The 16984-nt window shown below is 41.9% G+C and overlaps 1 protein-coding gene across 1 annotated transcript in view; it reads left to right on the forward strand.

The window, feature by feature from the left end:
- LOC141368897 (uncharacterized) overlaps positions 1–16984 on the forward strand; it is a 211982-nt gene that overhangs the window by 16458 nt on the left and 178540 nt on the right. The window lies entirely within an intron of this gene.

Genomic DNA, 16984 nt, shown 5'->3' on the forward strand with positions numbered 1-16984 from the left:
CCCAGGCTTTTCAAAAACATTTTAAAACATGAAAAAATATAAAATATTTATCGCAACTCACATCGTCATTGCAACATTAAACAATGTCACCGCACATCGCAACGTTTCCTCACATCATGCAGCCCTATTGTCCACATCTGAACTCACAAGACATCACTGTCAGCACAATCAGTCACTCATAGCGCCTCAGAAATTAGAATGTAAATGTGTTTAGAAAGATTTGTCCTACACTAAAAAACAAAAAAACATAGACGTTTACTATATTAACTTTATGATGATCGTAAGAAGAGTGGCGTCTGCGCCTTATGTCCAATATAAATAATGTATTTGGTGCGTAACTCCAAGATAAAATAGTATAATAGTAGCATAGAGACCGCACTCAGAGACTGAATCAAGTACAGATACTGTATTAAAGTACCAAAAAAATAAAATAGGCCATGACAAACAAAACAAGACAAACATTTCGGGCCTAGCCCATCATCAGTGTCGCAACTTTGAAACGCGTCATAAGGCGCTAATGCCTCTTATAGGTTTCTGCACCAATCACTCGGTATGTGAAAATAAGGACACCCCTATGATAATTACTGACAACCAACAATTGGCTACTGTCATAAATATTACGTGAACCAATGTCCAATATAACATCCTACCAATCCAAACAATGGTAAAATATGCTTCAAAAGACCAAAATATTATAATATGCTTCAAGAAACAATATTTCAAGAAACAAAAAAATATTATCTAAAGATATAATAATAATAACATAAAGAAATCTAAACAAGACAAGAGTGAAACATAGTCAACAATACCAGTATATAATATAATCCAATGATAAAGAAAAACGAGGCAATTGTTAACACAGGTGACAAATCAATAAATTATTCTCTTACAAAAACATGTAAAATCCAAGTCTTTATTCATACCCCTCGGATGTAAGGTTTTAAGAGTAGAGATCCAAAAACATTCCCTTTGTAGTAGTTTCCTTTCTATATCTCCACCCCTCCGTGCCGATTTAATATGTTCTATAATAATGAAAGGTAGAGAAGATAGGGAATGGTTAGCCTTAACAAAATATCTAGCTACCGAAGATTTCTCATCCTTGCATCTGATTGCACTATTGTGCTCAATCATGCATGTCTAATAGTTTTTTCCCAACGTATTGTTTATTACATACATGTTATTAGATATACTACATTAGTTGTACTACATGTAGTAAATTGTTTAATTTCTTAGTTCCTTTCTGTCACCGAACATGTAAAAGAAGCAGTTTTTCGAGTGTTGTTACTGCATGCTGCGCAAGTACGACATGGGAAAAAAACTGAGATATTCTTTAAACGTCCCTCCCTGTTATCATGTATGTTTTGACTGTCCGCTCTTACCAAATAATCTCTGATGTTCATTGCTCTGTAATGGGAAAAAAGGGGAAGTTCAGAGAAAAGAATATGGCCTATAGTAGGGCTGGGCGGAATGACGGTATATTCCGTTACCGCGGAATAAAATGTCAGACGTAACAGATTTTTCTATTCCGTGGAATGCAAATAAGTGGGCGTGGCTAACTCTGCACTCCCGCATGTTAGACTTAGTGTGACGGAGAAACATGTCAAATAATTCACTTATAAAAAATGAACAAGTTATTTCTATAATTTTTATAATAAGTGCCAGTGAATCCTACACAAGTCTCGCAGCGAGACGCTCGCTCGTTCCTTCGCTCTCTCTAGGCACACGCAAGGAGCTGCGACGCCAAATAAAAGGTTCTTCTCGCACATAATGCTAATAGTTGTAAAGTTTTCCGGCAAATAACCCATAAATAAACAAGCATAATCAGGAGAAAATCTAGAGCCCATGACAGCCCCTTGTTTCTGTAAATAATATTCATTTCCAAACAGAAAAAAATTATTACTGTAAGGATTTTGTCTTGTCTTGTGTTTTGTACTTTTATTTTGACACCCTATTCTGTTCTGACTTTTATTTTGAAATCATATCATGCCATGCTTCACTTCCCACTTCCTGTGTTTTTGTATTTAACCGGTAAAATTTGTTCACTCCTCGCTGATTATTGTTAGCCTACCTAGAATTAAACCTGTTATCCTGGATAGTGTTCTGTGTTTGCCTGTTTTTGACCCGTGCCTGTTGTATTGGATATTGTTTGTTTGCTGCCTGCCCTGATCCAGTGATGGGAGAAACGAAGCTTTTCGAAGCATCGAATTAATTGAACCAATTGCTTGGAAAATTGATTTAGTTTTTCGAAGCAGTTTGAAACAGCACACACGCTGGCGACCCCTGCTGTTTTGACCATGTAATGTAAAAGCAGATATGTCCAAACATTACACTTTTTTTACAAAATAATAGCAAGATTTTGATTAAAATATTTTAAACAAAAATCGTCAACTTAAGACGTATTATGTCTTTTTAGTTTTATTTAGAGCAAAAAATAATTAAAACTAACTACCCTTTTAATTATGCAAATTTTTGTCACTAAATCTGTCTATAAACAAAAAGTAGACAAAATGATAGTGTTATTAGTCAGAAGGATAAATGTTTTGATGAACTTGCACTCTTTCTCTGTTGCAACCACGTTGCAAATTAAAAACTATGGGGGGAAGGCCTTTTCCTACAAGGCACAAAAGTTATGGAATACATTACCTGCGTCTATCAGGGATGCTGTTTCTTTGGACTGTTTTAAGAAACTTCTTAAGACACATCTTTTTAGTCATGCTTTTAATGTATAAACTTATGTATTTGTTTTATTCTTTTTACTGTAATGCTTTATTGTTTGATTATTTTGTATGCATGTTGTAGTGCTTTGAGTTTGAGAAAGGCGTGTTATAAATAACATTTATTATTATTATTATTATTATTATTATTATTATAAAACTGACTCGAGTTCACCTAAACATATTGGACACAGGTAATTTGTGATCAACTCCCCCTAGTGGTGAACCATGGGATTTTCGAAACGTTTCGAAACAGTTATGATGTTATGAAGCCTCGTTTGCTAAAATCACGTGACTTGGGCCAGTTTGAAACACGCTCCGAACCACTGATTTGAAACAAAAGATTCATAAATGTTTTGAAGCCGCATGAAGCAGTGCTTCAAAAACGACCATCACTACCCTGATCTATTGCCTGATATTTGCCTGGTTCACCATATTCAATTCAATTCAATTTTATTTATATAGCGCTTTTCACAAGTGTTAATTGTTGCAAAGCAGCTTTACATGAGAAGACGTAGAGGAGAACACAGAAAATCAATAGATAATATAAGAAGTAGAGAAAGCGGTTAAACCGTACAAGCGAGCATATTAATAATGTAACGTATACTGTAAAGTGCTAAGTTAAGCCAAAGTTGGCTGACTCTCCCTGGGATTAAAAACCCTCTAGGAAAAAAAACCCAATGGGAAAAAATCCTAGAAGGACAAAAACCCTTGGGAGGAATATATATATATTTATATATATATAGAAACGGTAGGGATAGGAGGCGGGTAAGCGAATTAAACTGGTTTAGCCGGTGGTCGTTGGTCGGGCATCGGCTGGTCATCACGTTGAAGGACAGCCAGTGGATCAGTGATGCAATGATCTTCACAGCAACCGGAACTGGGTCTGTTTGTCTCATGGTCCTCGTGGTTGAGGATGAGACAGGGAGAGAAAAACAGAATTCTATTAGCGTAGGGGCCGTTCGCATGCAATGCAAGTGTCAAACATTATAGTGGTTCAAGTCGGCTCGGTTCCAGACAGGCTAACTATTGCGGCAATAGTATATTACCCATATGAGGTATGTGAGTGCTTTGTTCTAGACAAACTAACTACTGCGGGAAATGTACATTTACTGGACATTTTATGTGAATGCTTTGTTAAAGAAGAATGTCTTAAGTTTAGATTTAAATTAAATCATTCCAGAGCTTAGGGGCTAAGTAGGAAAAGGATCTACCACCTTTAGACACTTTTGATATTCTAGGGATAATTAAGTGACCAGAATTTTGTGAGCGCAGTTTACGTGATGGATTGTATTCTGATAGTAGTTCTTTAATATACGAAGGCGCTAGGCCATTTAAGGCTTTGTAGGTGATTAGTAATATTTTAAATTGTATACGATATTTAACTGGTAGCCAGTGTAAAGATGCCAGAATTGGACTGATGTGGTCATACTTTTTAGATCGAGTAAGCACTCTTGCGGCGGCGTTTTGAACCAGCTGTAGCTTGTTTACCTGATTTGCATGGCATCCCCCGAGTAACGAGTTACAATAGTCTATTCTAGAGGTCATAAAAGCATGTATAAGCTTTTCTGCGTCTGATGCAGACAGCATATGGCGTATTTTTGAGATATTTCTAAGATGGAAGAATGCTGTGCGGCAGATGTTGGCGATATGACTATCAAAAGATAGATTGCTGTCGAACATTACGCCTAAATTCTTAACCGTGGAAGATGGCACCACCGTGCAGCCATCTATGGGCAACTTGTAATCTGACATATTATGTTTGTAGCGATTCGGTTCAATAATAAGTATCTCTGTCATATTGGAGTTTAGCATAAGAAAGTTTTGTGCCATCCAGTCCCTAATATCACTAATGCAGTCTGTTAGCTTAGAAAACTGGTGGGTTTCGCTAGGATGCGACGAGATGTAAAGCTGGGTATCATCCGCATAGCAGTGAAAACGTATGTTATGTTTCCTGATAATGTCTCCTAGAGGTAACATATATAACGAGAATAGGATAGGGCCTAGAACTGATCCCTGAGGTATGCCGTATTTAACGGGGGAGTGATATGACTCTTCCTCATTTACATAAACAAAGTGATATCGATTGGTTAGATACGATCTGAACCAGGCTAACGCCTGACCACTGATGCCAACATAGTTTTCTAGTCTATTGAGTAAGATTGCGTGATCTATTGTGTCATATTCACCCGAGTTGCCTGGTTCACCATATTCACCCGAGTCGCCTGGTTCACCATATTCACCCGAGTCGCCTGGTTCATCATATTCACCCGAGTCGCCCAGTTCGCCCGAGCCGCCTGGTTCACCATATTCACCCGAGTCGCCTGGTTCACCATATTCACCCGAGTCGCCTGGTTCACCATATTCACCCGAGTCGCCTGGTTCACCATATTCGCCCGAGTCGCCTGGTTCACCATATTCGCCCGAGTCGCCTGGTTCACCATATTCACCCGAGTCGCCTGGTTCACCATATTCGCCCGAGTCGCCTGGTTCACCATATTCGCCCGAGTCGCCTGGTTCACCATATTCGCCCGAGTCGCCTGGTTCACCATATTCGCCCGAGTCGCCTGGTTCACCATATTCGCCCGAGTCGCCTGGTTCACCATATTCGCCCGAGTCGCCTGGTTCACCATATTCGCCCGAGTCGCCTGGTTCACCATATTCATCCGAGTCGCCTGGTTCGCCCGAGTCGCCTGGTTCGCCATATTCGCCCGAGTCGCCCAGTTCACCATATTCGCCCGGTTCGCCCGAGTCGCCTGGTTCGCCCGGTTCCCCCTATTCGCCTGGTTCGCCCGATTCGCCTGAGTTGCCTGGTTCACCCGATTCGTCTGAGTCGCCTGGTTCACCTAAGTCTCATTCACCTGAGTCACCTGTACTTCATGTTTCGGGTTGGAATGTCTGAATCTTAGTCGCCTGAACTTATTGTCCTGACCACATCTGCTGAACCTAAGTTTCCTGAGGTTTCGGTCTGCAGGTCTAAAGCGCCTCCAGCAGAGAACACAGAGGAGGAGGCCGAGGTGTTCCCTGGTTTATGCTTGCTTCATGACCCAGTCCCACGTCTGCTTCATGACCCAGTCCCACGTCTGCCTCATGACCCAGTTCCACGTCTGCCTCATGACCCATGTCCAAGCCTGCCCCGTGACCCAGGTACAAGCCTGCCCCGTGACCCAGGTCCAAGCCTGCCCCGTGACCCAGGTCCAAGCCTGCCCCGTGACCCAGGTCCAAGCCTGCCCCGTGACCCAGGTCCAAGCCTGCCCCGTGACCCAGGTCCAAGCCTGCCCCGTGACCCAGGTCCAAGCGACCCAATTCCACGTCTGCCCCGTGACCCAGGTCCACGTCTGCACCGTGACCCAGGTCCACGTCTGCCCCGTGACCCAGGTCCATGTCTGCCCCGTGACCCAGGTCCACGTCTGCCCCGTGACCCAGGTCCACGTCTTCCCCGTGACCCAGGTCACAACCTGCCCCGTGACCAGGCATGTGATTGGCTAAGGACAAAAAAGCAGGAAAATATACTGAGACCCCCCCCCCACACACACACACACACACCGATCAAACTGGTGGCAGATCTATATGGATAGTAAAGAAGGACCCATAACATCTTATTTGAACAAAAAATAAATTTTATTTTTTTTACAGGTAGATGTGCAACATGCAACTTTTTTTTGGACACAACTTATTTGGTGGATGTGTAACAGGGATCAAAAGCCTCTCTCTATAACAATAACCATAACAAAACATATATTTTTAAACATAAAATAACTTATTTTTGTTTTTCATTTTTACCCAACTTTAAGAGCTTGTGCAACATGCAAAACCTCACTGCAAAAAATGACTTTCTTACTTAGTATTTTAGTCTTGTTTTCAGTAAAAATATCTAAAAATTCTTAAATTAAGATGTATTTTCTTGATGAGCAAAATGACCTAAAAAAATAAGTCTAGTTTTTATGCAAAAATATTAACTTTTACGTAAATTAGTGCTTAAAACAAGCAAATAAAAATCTGCCAATGGAATAAGAAAAATTTTCTTAAAAATATGTTTACTTTTTTCATAAACACTTCAAGAAATTCAAGAAAATGTTTCTTATTCCACTGGCAGATTTTTCGTCTAAAACTAGACTAATTTTACTCATTTTGCTCATCAAGAAAATACATCTTAATATAAGTATTTTTAGATATTTCTACTGAAAACAAGACAAAGATACTAAGAAGAAAGTCATTTTTGCAGTGCTCAATTTTTGTGTGACTGTTTAGCCTTTGTAGCAAGCTTTTTTAGAGCCTCTAAGCGTTTCTTTTGGAATTTGCGCCTGGCACTCACAGCTGCTGCCACGATGGCATCTTTTGCCATATTCTTGCCGGCAGTTGGCTTCTCAGAGTGATAAGGCCTTTTGTTAATTTCTTTTTTATCTCTGAGCAGAGCTCTGTACCTTTGGCTTGACAGTTTTACATTTCTGCACAGCTGTACATTAACAGGACTCTCCTTTGTCTTCCGGGAGTAGTGCTGAATGGCCGACACCTGCAAGGCCTTTAGGTTGTATTTGACCACTTGATAGGACTCATATGTCTCAACATTTAGGTTGGCAGCTTTGGCTTGCAGGATGTTGGACATTACACTGAATGCTGATTCCACCTGTGGACCATGAAATGGGCACAGTGCAGACAGTGCAAGCTTGCACAGGGCTGGGTACCTCTGAGTCTTTCTCACAGTATTCCACCATAAATCAACTCTTGCCTCCTCAGTCATCTGAGGTAGTGTCATGTCACTTGCATATCTAGGATGGGAAACAACAGTTTAAGCTCATTATTTGACAATAAAATAATTCCTTACAAACAAGAGGCTACATTATACAATTACTAGCAAAATAATCAAACATTTGACTTATTAAGAATCTGTGTAAAACCTGTGTATTTCATGTTGAAACCCAGCTCTCTCCAGTTCATTAAGCTTCACAGCTGGAAACATGTTCGGCAACTTCTGGAGATGAGAAAGAATGTGATGGCTTCCCCGTGCATCTGGGTCTAAGCATGACAGAGTCCTTAGGGTTGGACTGTCAAGAGGTAGCTTTGTTTGAAGGTCACCTGCACAGCTGGTGTAGGCTTGGATTACCTTTTATAAATAGATATAAATAATACAGTTTAAGAAACAAGTAAAGACATACTATATATGTGGAGCCTGCTCCAAGATAAGTTGCTTAGGAAGTGTTTTTCTTTTAAATGAATTAAATTGAAAAGTGTATTGTTATGGTGTGATATGATGTCATTATTTCATGTCTAATATAGAGAACCATGTTGGAAATAAGTGTTTAATTCGCTTTCACAGGCTATTCTCATCTTACGATGACATGTTTCACCTAAATAAAGTGATACCATACCTTAGTTTTGAAAGCCTTCACCACAGGGTGTTCCCTCCCTAGTTGGTCAAGGAGGGATGAGGCCTCAGAGCCAACAAAAGGTGCTGCAAGATGGGCCTCTGTGGATGTCAGGTCAAGCAACTTCATCTTTGGCCCAGAGAGATTCCTTCCTTTGCTGTTAATCAATTCTTCTGGCTTGATGAAGCAAGATAAAAACTCCCTGACAAGTTTCTCTTGCTCATCATGGAGTTTATGAACCTTTGGGTCCTTGGACTGAAAAAGCAGGACATACTGTTTCAGCATGGGAAGGACTGCTGAATAGAAGTGAAGCTCAAGGAGGGTTTTCTTGTCCTCAAATAGCACCTGCCAAAACATAGTAACATATTTTCTCTCTGCACCAATCACAGCAATGTACATCTAACAATCACCTTGAATAAATAAATAAATATTTAATTTTAAATGTGGCAATGACACAGTTAATAAGACACATGCCTTTGGTGTGAGAGATTTGAGGTACGAATCCACTGTGAGACACCATTGTGTTCCTGAGCACTTAACCCCTAGTTGCTACAGAGGCGTGCAACCTCTGACATTTATTGCAATTGTAAATCGCTTTGGATTAAAGAGTCAGATAAATGTAATGTAAACATTAAATGATGCTTTAATCAAAATGTACTTATAAGTCAGAGGTTGCGTGCCTCTGGAGCAACTAGGGTTTAAGTGTCTTGCTCAGGGACACATTGTTGGACGTGTTGCAATGGGAATCAAAGGTTAGTGTCATATCCACTGCTCCATCGCTACAATTGTCCATAATAACAATAATAATCTTATTAATAATAATGATAATAACCAATAAGTAAATGTAATGTTTGAATTTTTACATTTTGCCCACTTCCCCCACCAATATAGCTTCAGCTGATGTCTAGGGCACTTTTTCTCACCTTCTTGCAAATCCTGACCTTCCTCATCCTCCCCTCGTTTGTGAAGTTCTTGGACCTGTTCCCCAACTCCTTCCACAACTCCTTGATCCTGGCCCTGCCTGTTTCCTGTACTTCACGCTTCCGTAGAATTGCACTGACAATGTCCTTGTATGTACACTTATCTTTATTGCTCAGGAAGGCATAGTAAAACATGACCAGTGCATCCCACATTCGCAATGTTTCCAGACTGACATCCAAGACTGAGAGCCACCGGTGTGGAACATAGCACTCTGGCCGCGAGAAACGGATTCCAAATATGCTGCAAATTTCTCTTAGGCCATCTTTCATGTCAGCTGACCATTTGTGGTCTGTGTGCAGATCTGACAGCAAAGACTCAACCCAACGCTCAAAAGGACAGCACAATTTCTTGCAGGCATTATGAAGGTGGTGACATGAGTCACCATCGATGTCGAGGAGATGAGGGGCACGGCGGTCTCTGATCTTCTTCTCCAAGCCATTTTTAGAGCCCCTCATAACTGCACAGGAGTCCATGAGAATTGACACCAGATTATCCCATGGAAGATTCATCCTTTCAAAAAGCCCATCCAGTGCACTGAAGAGAGATTCTGACGTTACAGATATGAGCTCCAAGGCTGCAAGGTGTTGGACAACCATCCTCTCGTGTTTCCCGGACCAGTAGCTAACAAGCACACCTAATACTCTTTTGTGTGTCTTGCTTGTGGCCTCATCAACGTTGAGGGAGAAGGGGACACTTCTGACTTCCTCAAGTACTTCATCCAGGATAGTCTTTTTCACACCATGGGTGAGCTTATATGAGGCAGACGTCCTGTCCATTGACAGTTCAGCAAGTGCTTTTGGATCTTTTGCCAACTCTTGAGCCAATTGAATAATCCCAGACGTGACTGACAGGGGAAGAGAATTTTCAGCAATAAATCCAAGAATAAGTGCCTGAAAAACAGAATTTGATTAAACACCATACATCCTAAATAAAATATTTTTTATAATTAAATTAACAGGTTTATAAAATCATCTTCACTGATTATAATGTAGTCAAAACAATAATTTTAAAGGAGTAGTAGGAGTATTTGTTTTTGAGTAATTCAGCCCACCTCTAGTTATGTCTAAGTTAATAAACACCTGTTTCAAACATTGTAAAAAAGAAGAGTTAAATGAAAAAGAGTTACTACAAAATCAGAAAACACTTACTTGATCCTGAGCAACACGGTTGCATAGAGGAGGAATTGATCTGGGTTGTGCAGAGTTGTTGTGTGGAGCCGCAACAATGATGTTATCAGCTCGTGCGATCTCAATGTGCATGTTCTGCTGCTGGATCTTCCACAGTTTCACATGTTTTGGATGCATCATATGTTTCCGGAGTGCAATCTTCCCACTTGTGCCATAGTTAATAGGGTGGTTGCAAATGTTGCAAATAGCTTTGCCTGGTTCTCTAATTTTGCTAAAGCAATTAAGTGATAAAGTGTTTCCCTCAACTTGGACAGTCTCCAGCAACCAGCTCCATTTAAAACGGTTCTTGACCCCCTGTTCGATAGACTTTAATTCAGGGCTGTTAAGTGCTAGCTTGGCCATGATTCTGTGTATGCTGGAAATCAAGAATAATGGAAAATTTTCATTAGAATGTAAGAATCCATATCAAAAAATATATAAATATTTACATGTTTGACTATCTACATCAATCTGCTCTTAGAAAGGTTGAAAACTAGAGCAGAGGTGCGCGAGCGCAGAATGGAATAACACTTGCTATAGCTTACAAAGTTTTAATACTTTCCATGTCTGCGCTGCCATTAAACATATTGGATCCACAGGGTCACTGGGCTCCTTGTGTCGACAAACAGGTACAGAAGTGCTGCGCGAGTAAACACTATTCTGTGGGTAGTAACCACAGTACTGGTACAACAGCATTTTCTTTAGTGCCTATAGAAAACCATTCCCTTCCATTCCCTTTAGTTACTGTTGCTATGTCCGACAAGCGGCGCCGTCAACTGATTGGGAATACACGTTGCACTTGACTTATCACTACAAGACTTGACAGATTCTGCAGCATTCATTCGCGGAAAAATCATTAGGCCTACATAGTCTACACATATAGATTGCTTTAAATGTTAAGGGGAGAATTAAAAAAACGAAACTGGGTCTGTGAATTAAATTCTCACAGAAATACAATTGAATTTATATCTTGCTACTCAGTCTCTGTCACAATAATCATATGTGATGTTTTAGGCCTATTTTGCAGACACCCATTTAAAGTGTAGGCAACGGCTTATAAAGAACCTTTTTTCCATATCCACTTAGGTTTCTCAGTTTGCATTCTAGCATTTGTGTGGTCCAGGTAATGTTAGCTTTGCATAAAAAAATGGTTATTATTCGCATGGCTACTTTTACTTTTATACTTTAAGTAAATTTAATATAACGTCGCTGCCCGATGAAACTCACGTATGTCCAAAACGGTTTCTTTTCAGGAAGTGAAAAACACACCATATTTCAAAAGCAGTTGAATATAGCGTTGTCATTCTTGGTATGCCATCTTTACATGTAACCATATTCTTGCCAGTGTACAGATATAATCCACATTTGACCAAAATTGAGTTTAAATGGAGATACGTGCATATTTTACAGTAACGGTGGTCGATACGCGTTCTTACGATCATTAATAGAATGGCCAAGTCGCGTTTCATATTGACAGATGAATACCCTCAGTTTATTAAATAGCCTACGTCTTAGTTTATTAAATATGCTTAGTTTATTTAATATTAATTATAAATTTATTAAATGTCTCTAGCAAACTATGAAGGGACAATGAATCAATACACTGACATGGTGATGTGTCCAGACTTTTATGTGTGGTGATCTACTTTTAAAATGATAAAGCCGACAAGATCTACCTGCTAAAAAACACAGTTATTCACTAAACCGCTTCTCCACTATTTTAGGAATACTCGACATGTACTCAAGGATTTTTTTAAAACTCCTCAAAAAGAATAGAGTAATGGTGACAGATGATGTATGCAGTATAGTCCTACAAGCATTTAAAGTGGTGTAAAAATAATTAACTGTTATACTGTGTATACAACAGTATCACAAGCATACAAATCAGCACTACGCTGCCTCTCTCTCTCTCTCTCTCGTTCGCTCACACACACACACACACACACACACACACACACACACACACACACACACACACACACACACACACACACACACACACACACACACACACACAGCGCGTGGATCAACTCCTGCGTAAAGGCAAGAATGCGCATCCTGGTGAATTTTGGAAGTTAAAGACGACTGAGCTGCTACTGCTATTGGACACCCCTGTAAGCTAGACAGATACTTTGTTTGCACAGTCCTACCGTTATTTTTTTACTCCTAGACGTACGTCTGGCGTCAGGGGGGAAACGTTCACCTCGTTGAAGGAAAGTCATACCAGGCTATGTTTATTCGGCTATCCAGTGCTCGATGAAACTTCACAAGACCGGCGAGATGCTTCCACAGGGCGGGAGATACGCGCGTGATTGACAGCTTTGACACCAAATAGATATACGTGAAAATCAGATGACATGATTTCACAAATTTTCATTGGCCGTTCAGATACGTGAAGCATACTGTATACCGAAATGAACCTGGACATTCAATCCATCGAAAAATCTCAAAATCTGCAAAATGTACATACGTGGTTTTCATCATTTTTAAATCAATAAACTCCTTTTTAAATCAATTTTTTGTGTCATATTATTGATTTATTTGGTAGGTAGCCATGTAATAAGCGGGATAATGTAAAGTTTGTCTTACATGTGCTGAGACACATGAGCGCGGTCTTTCTCTCCCTCTGTAATCATGCACGCGATAATGATTTGCGGTTGTCGGATGGTAAAATGAACCAAAATGAGCATCCCTAATAGCTAGCAAATACAAGTTATGCAGCTTAAACATCCTGCCATAGTGAAAAACCAATTGAAATCGATCATCTAAGTAGTCAATCGACAACAAAGTCAAATTAGTAACTCATTGGTTATATATAGACACAAGCAATAATACATACCCAGATCTTCCGTTGTTCTTGTCACGATAGCCGAGAGTGACTGACGCAGCAGCAGTGAAATTGACTCTTCGCAGGAAGCTTGATTGATAAAAAAAAAAAATCTGACCAATCATACCTCGCCATCCGCCATTTGCGAACGGTCGTCCTGGCGAACGACATACGTCCTTGTTGACACTTGGAAAGGAAGGAAAAATGCATCTCTTTGCCACCGACGTGCCGCCCGGTGTCGCCATGTTCCGCGGGGCGGCGAATGCGGTTCCGTCCCGGGTTACCATGGTGACTACCATGGTGACAACCGTGAGATGCCCCCCCCCCCATTTTTTTTTTTTTACAGATCTGCACGATTCACGTAGGTCACATTTTCAGGTCGGAAAATCCGGAATTCCGGATTAATCCGGAAAAATCACATCCCTGCCCGTGACCCAAGTCAAAACCTGCCCCGTGACCCAGGTCCTCGTCTGCACCGTGACCCAGGTCAAAACCTGCCCCGTGACCCAGGTCAAAACCTGCCCCGTGACCCAGGTCAAAACCTGCCCCGTGACCCAGGTCCACGTCTGCCCGTGACCCAGGTCCACGTCTGCCCCGTGACCCAGGTCCACGTCTTCCCCGTGACCCAGGTCCACGTCTTCCCCGTGACCCAGGTCCTCGTCTGCCCCGTGACCCAGGTCCTCGTCTGCACCGTGACCCAGGTCCACGTCTTCCCCGTGACCCAGGTCCACGTCTGCCCCGTGACCCAGATCCACGTCTGCCCCGTGACCCAGCTCCACGTCTGCCCCGTGACCCAGGTCCACGTCTTCCCCGTGACCCAGGTCCACGTCTGCCCCGTGACCCAGGTCCACGTCTGCCCCGTGACCCAGGTCCACGTCTGCCCCGTGACCCAGGTCAAAACCTGCCCCGTGACCCAGGTCAAAACCTGCCCCGTGACCCAGGTCAAAACCTGCCCCGTGACCCAGGTCAAAACCTGCCCCGTGACCCAGGTCAAAACCTGCCCCGTGACCCAGGTCAAAACCTGCCCCGTGACCCAGGTCAAAACCTGCCCCGTGACCCAGGTCCTCGTCTGCACCGTGACCCGATCAAAACCTGCCCCGTGACCCAGGTCAAAACCTGCCCCGTTCACCTAAGTCTGATTCACCTGAGTCACCTGTACTTCATGTTTCGGGTTGGAATGTCTGAATCTTAGTCGCCTGAACTTATTGTCCTGACCACATCTGCTGAACCTAAGTTTCCTGAGGTTTCGGTCTGCAGGTCTAAAGCGCCTCCAGCAGAGAACACAGAGGAGGAGGCCGAGGTGTTCCCTGGTTTATGCTTGCTTCATGACCCAGTCCCACGTCTGCCTCATGACCCAGTTCCACGTCTGCCTCATGACCCAGTTCCACGTCTGCCTCATGACCCATGTCCAAGCCTGCCCCATGACCCAGGTACAAGCCTGCCCCGTGACCCGATCAAAACCTGCCCCGTGACCCAGGTCAAAACCTGCCCCGTGACCCAGGTCCACGTCTGCCCCGTGACCCAGGTCCACGTCTGCCCCGTGACCCAGGTCCACGTCTTCCCCGTGACCCAGGTCCACGTCTTCCCCGTGACCCAGGTCCACGTCTTCCCCGTGACCCAGGTCCACGTCTTCCCCGTGACCCAGGTCCACGTCTTCCCCGTGACCCAGGTCCACGTCTTCCCCGTGACCCAGGTCCACGTCTGCCCCGTGACCCAGGTCCACGTCTTCCCCGTGACCCAGGTCCACGTCTTCCCCGTGACCCAGGTCCACGTCTTCCCCGTGACCCAGGTCCACGTCTTCCCCGTGACCCAGGTCCACGTCTGCCCCGTGACCCAGGTCCACATCTGTCCCGTGACCCAGGTCCACGTCTGCCCTGATCTATTGCCTGATATTTGGATTAAACTTTTGGATTGCCCTTTTTGGATGTGTTTGCCTGCCCTTTGTGGATTTCACTAATAAACCTCTTTTGCACATGGATTCTACTCTCCTTTGTAGGGATGGGCAATACGGCCTAAAAAATTATCACGGTAATTTCAGTTGTTTGTTGCGGTGACGATAAAAATGACGAATAATTATTCTTTTCTGTAAAATATCAGATTAGGTTATGTTTAAGTTGTGTTCCAGTGACTGTGCTGAAAAAGATCACGCAACAACAATTACACAATAATACTTCAAATTAATTTACAAGTTTCAAATGTAAACACAGATTCTGTATTTATTTATACTCTCATGGTGCAAAAATAGTGCAAACAGGAAAAGTAACAATGTCTTTAGATGTGTTTCAAAATTACAACAGAGTACAACTGCAAATAAACCCTGATAAAGTAACAAACATGTTAAAGTAACCTGATAAAGTAAAGAAGTTTAGTGTGGAACAGTCAATAGTCCCTTTCACACATACAGTGTTTACTGGTAATTTACTGGTAAATTGCAGTTAACAGGTAATGTGTGAACAGAACATTTCCAGTAAATCTGTACTCCCAATTTACCAGTAAGACAGTTTGTAAGATTATGTTTCCACACATGTGCTGCTTAAAAGTCGAGCACACATGAAGTTAACATCCACATTTCTTCACCAAAGTTGTTTCAAACAGCTTAACATCTATTTGCCAAATTGCCGACGTCCTTAGCACACCCTCTGTAATTTGCAGATGGCCCCTAAAGCAGCCTAGGCGGATATGCAGCGAATATCAAACCTAAAACTAAACTTTAGCTCGCTCCTCTGTGAAGCCTAATGTGCAAACACAGGTTCCATTGACGCCGCCTAACGCAATGTTGTTTGGTCACGAGCAACTTCGCGACCGTCAGCGTTTGCCACAGATGTGAAAACGACAAAATACAAACGTGGATATTAAGTCATAACCCGCCATGGTTTACAAATACAACACTGAGCTCACCAGCCGCGCGCCACAGGTAACTTCCGCTTTTTCTCCGAGTTTACTGGTATTTGATACATGTGAATGATGTCTTACTGGTAAAAAGACGGAACGTCACTGCATGTGTGAACAGCACGTTTTTGTATTTACTGGTAAATGCATTCTGGTAAATTCATGGTAATAACAACAAGTATCTCCTCAGCCTCACGGCCGACTTCCGCAATGTTTGTTTTCACTCCGCACGTGAACAGTGAATTGGGTGCACACAACCCTCATCAACTAGATTTATCGTTGTTATCGTGAGGCGAGAGATTTTCATCGCGAGTATAATTTTTGCAAACTTTGCATTTATTTATTAGGTTTGTTTGCTGTGGTTCTTTGTTCATTGTTACATTTTTTTAATTAAAGTTTTAACATAATGTTAAATAATAGTAACTCTGTATTTTTTCTAACAAAAAAATCATAAAACTAAGGTTTTTATAAAAACAATTATGCAAAAATTGCATACCAACACACAAACCATTCACAATTGCTAAATTGGGCGAAAAAATCTCCCAGTAATACTAAATAAAGAGCAGGAGTCAGAGCCGTAAGAGCCGGCTCTTCTAAGAGAGCTGAGCCAGAAGAGCCGAATCTATGAAAAGAGCTGGACTGCCCATCACTAGTGGGGGGATTTTTATCAGTTCTTAAATTCAGAAAATGTTCCATAGCGATCATTCCTTTGTCATGTGGAATGTTCGTGTAGAGCAGTGTTTCTCAAACTTTTTCAGCCCAAGGACCACTTTATCTTCCAATTTTTTTCTGAGGACCACCTAACAGAATCCGACTCTAACACGCCCCTAAAAAACAACAAAATATGAAGGATAAGCTAAATTTAAGTTTAATATGCAACTGTTTCAAATCAAAAAACTATTTTTTTAAAGACAAATTCAATGCTATGTTCAGAAATTATTATATGAATTTTATTTCATTTGAACAAGTAAATGTGAAATGAGTTACAGCTTAATATGAACAACAAACTGCACATGTGAAAAAACTGCAATTAAACATACT

The sequence above is a fragment of the Misgurnus anguillicaudatus genome, chromosome 12 (genome assembly GCF_027580225.2).
Source record: "Misgurnus anguillicaudatus chromosome 12, ASM2758022v2, whole genome shotgun sequence".
Classification (NCBI taxonomy): Eukaryota; Metazoa; Chordata; class Actinopteri; order Cypriniformes; family Cobitidae; genus Misgurnus; species Misgurnus anguillicaudatus.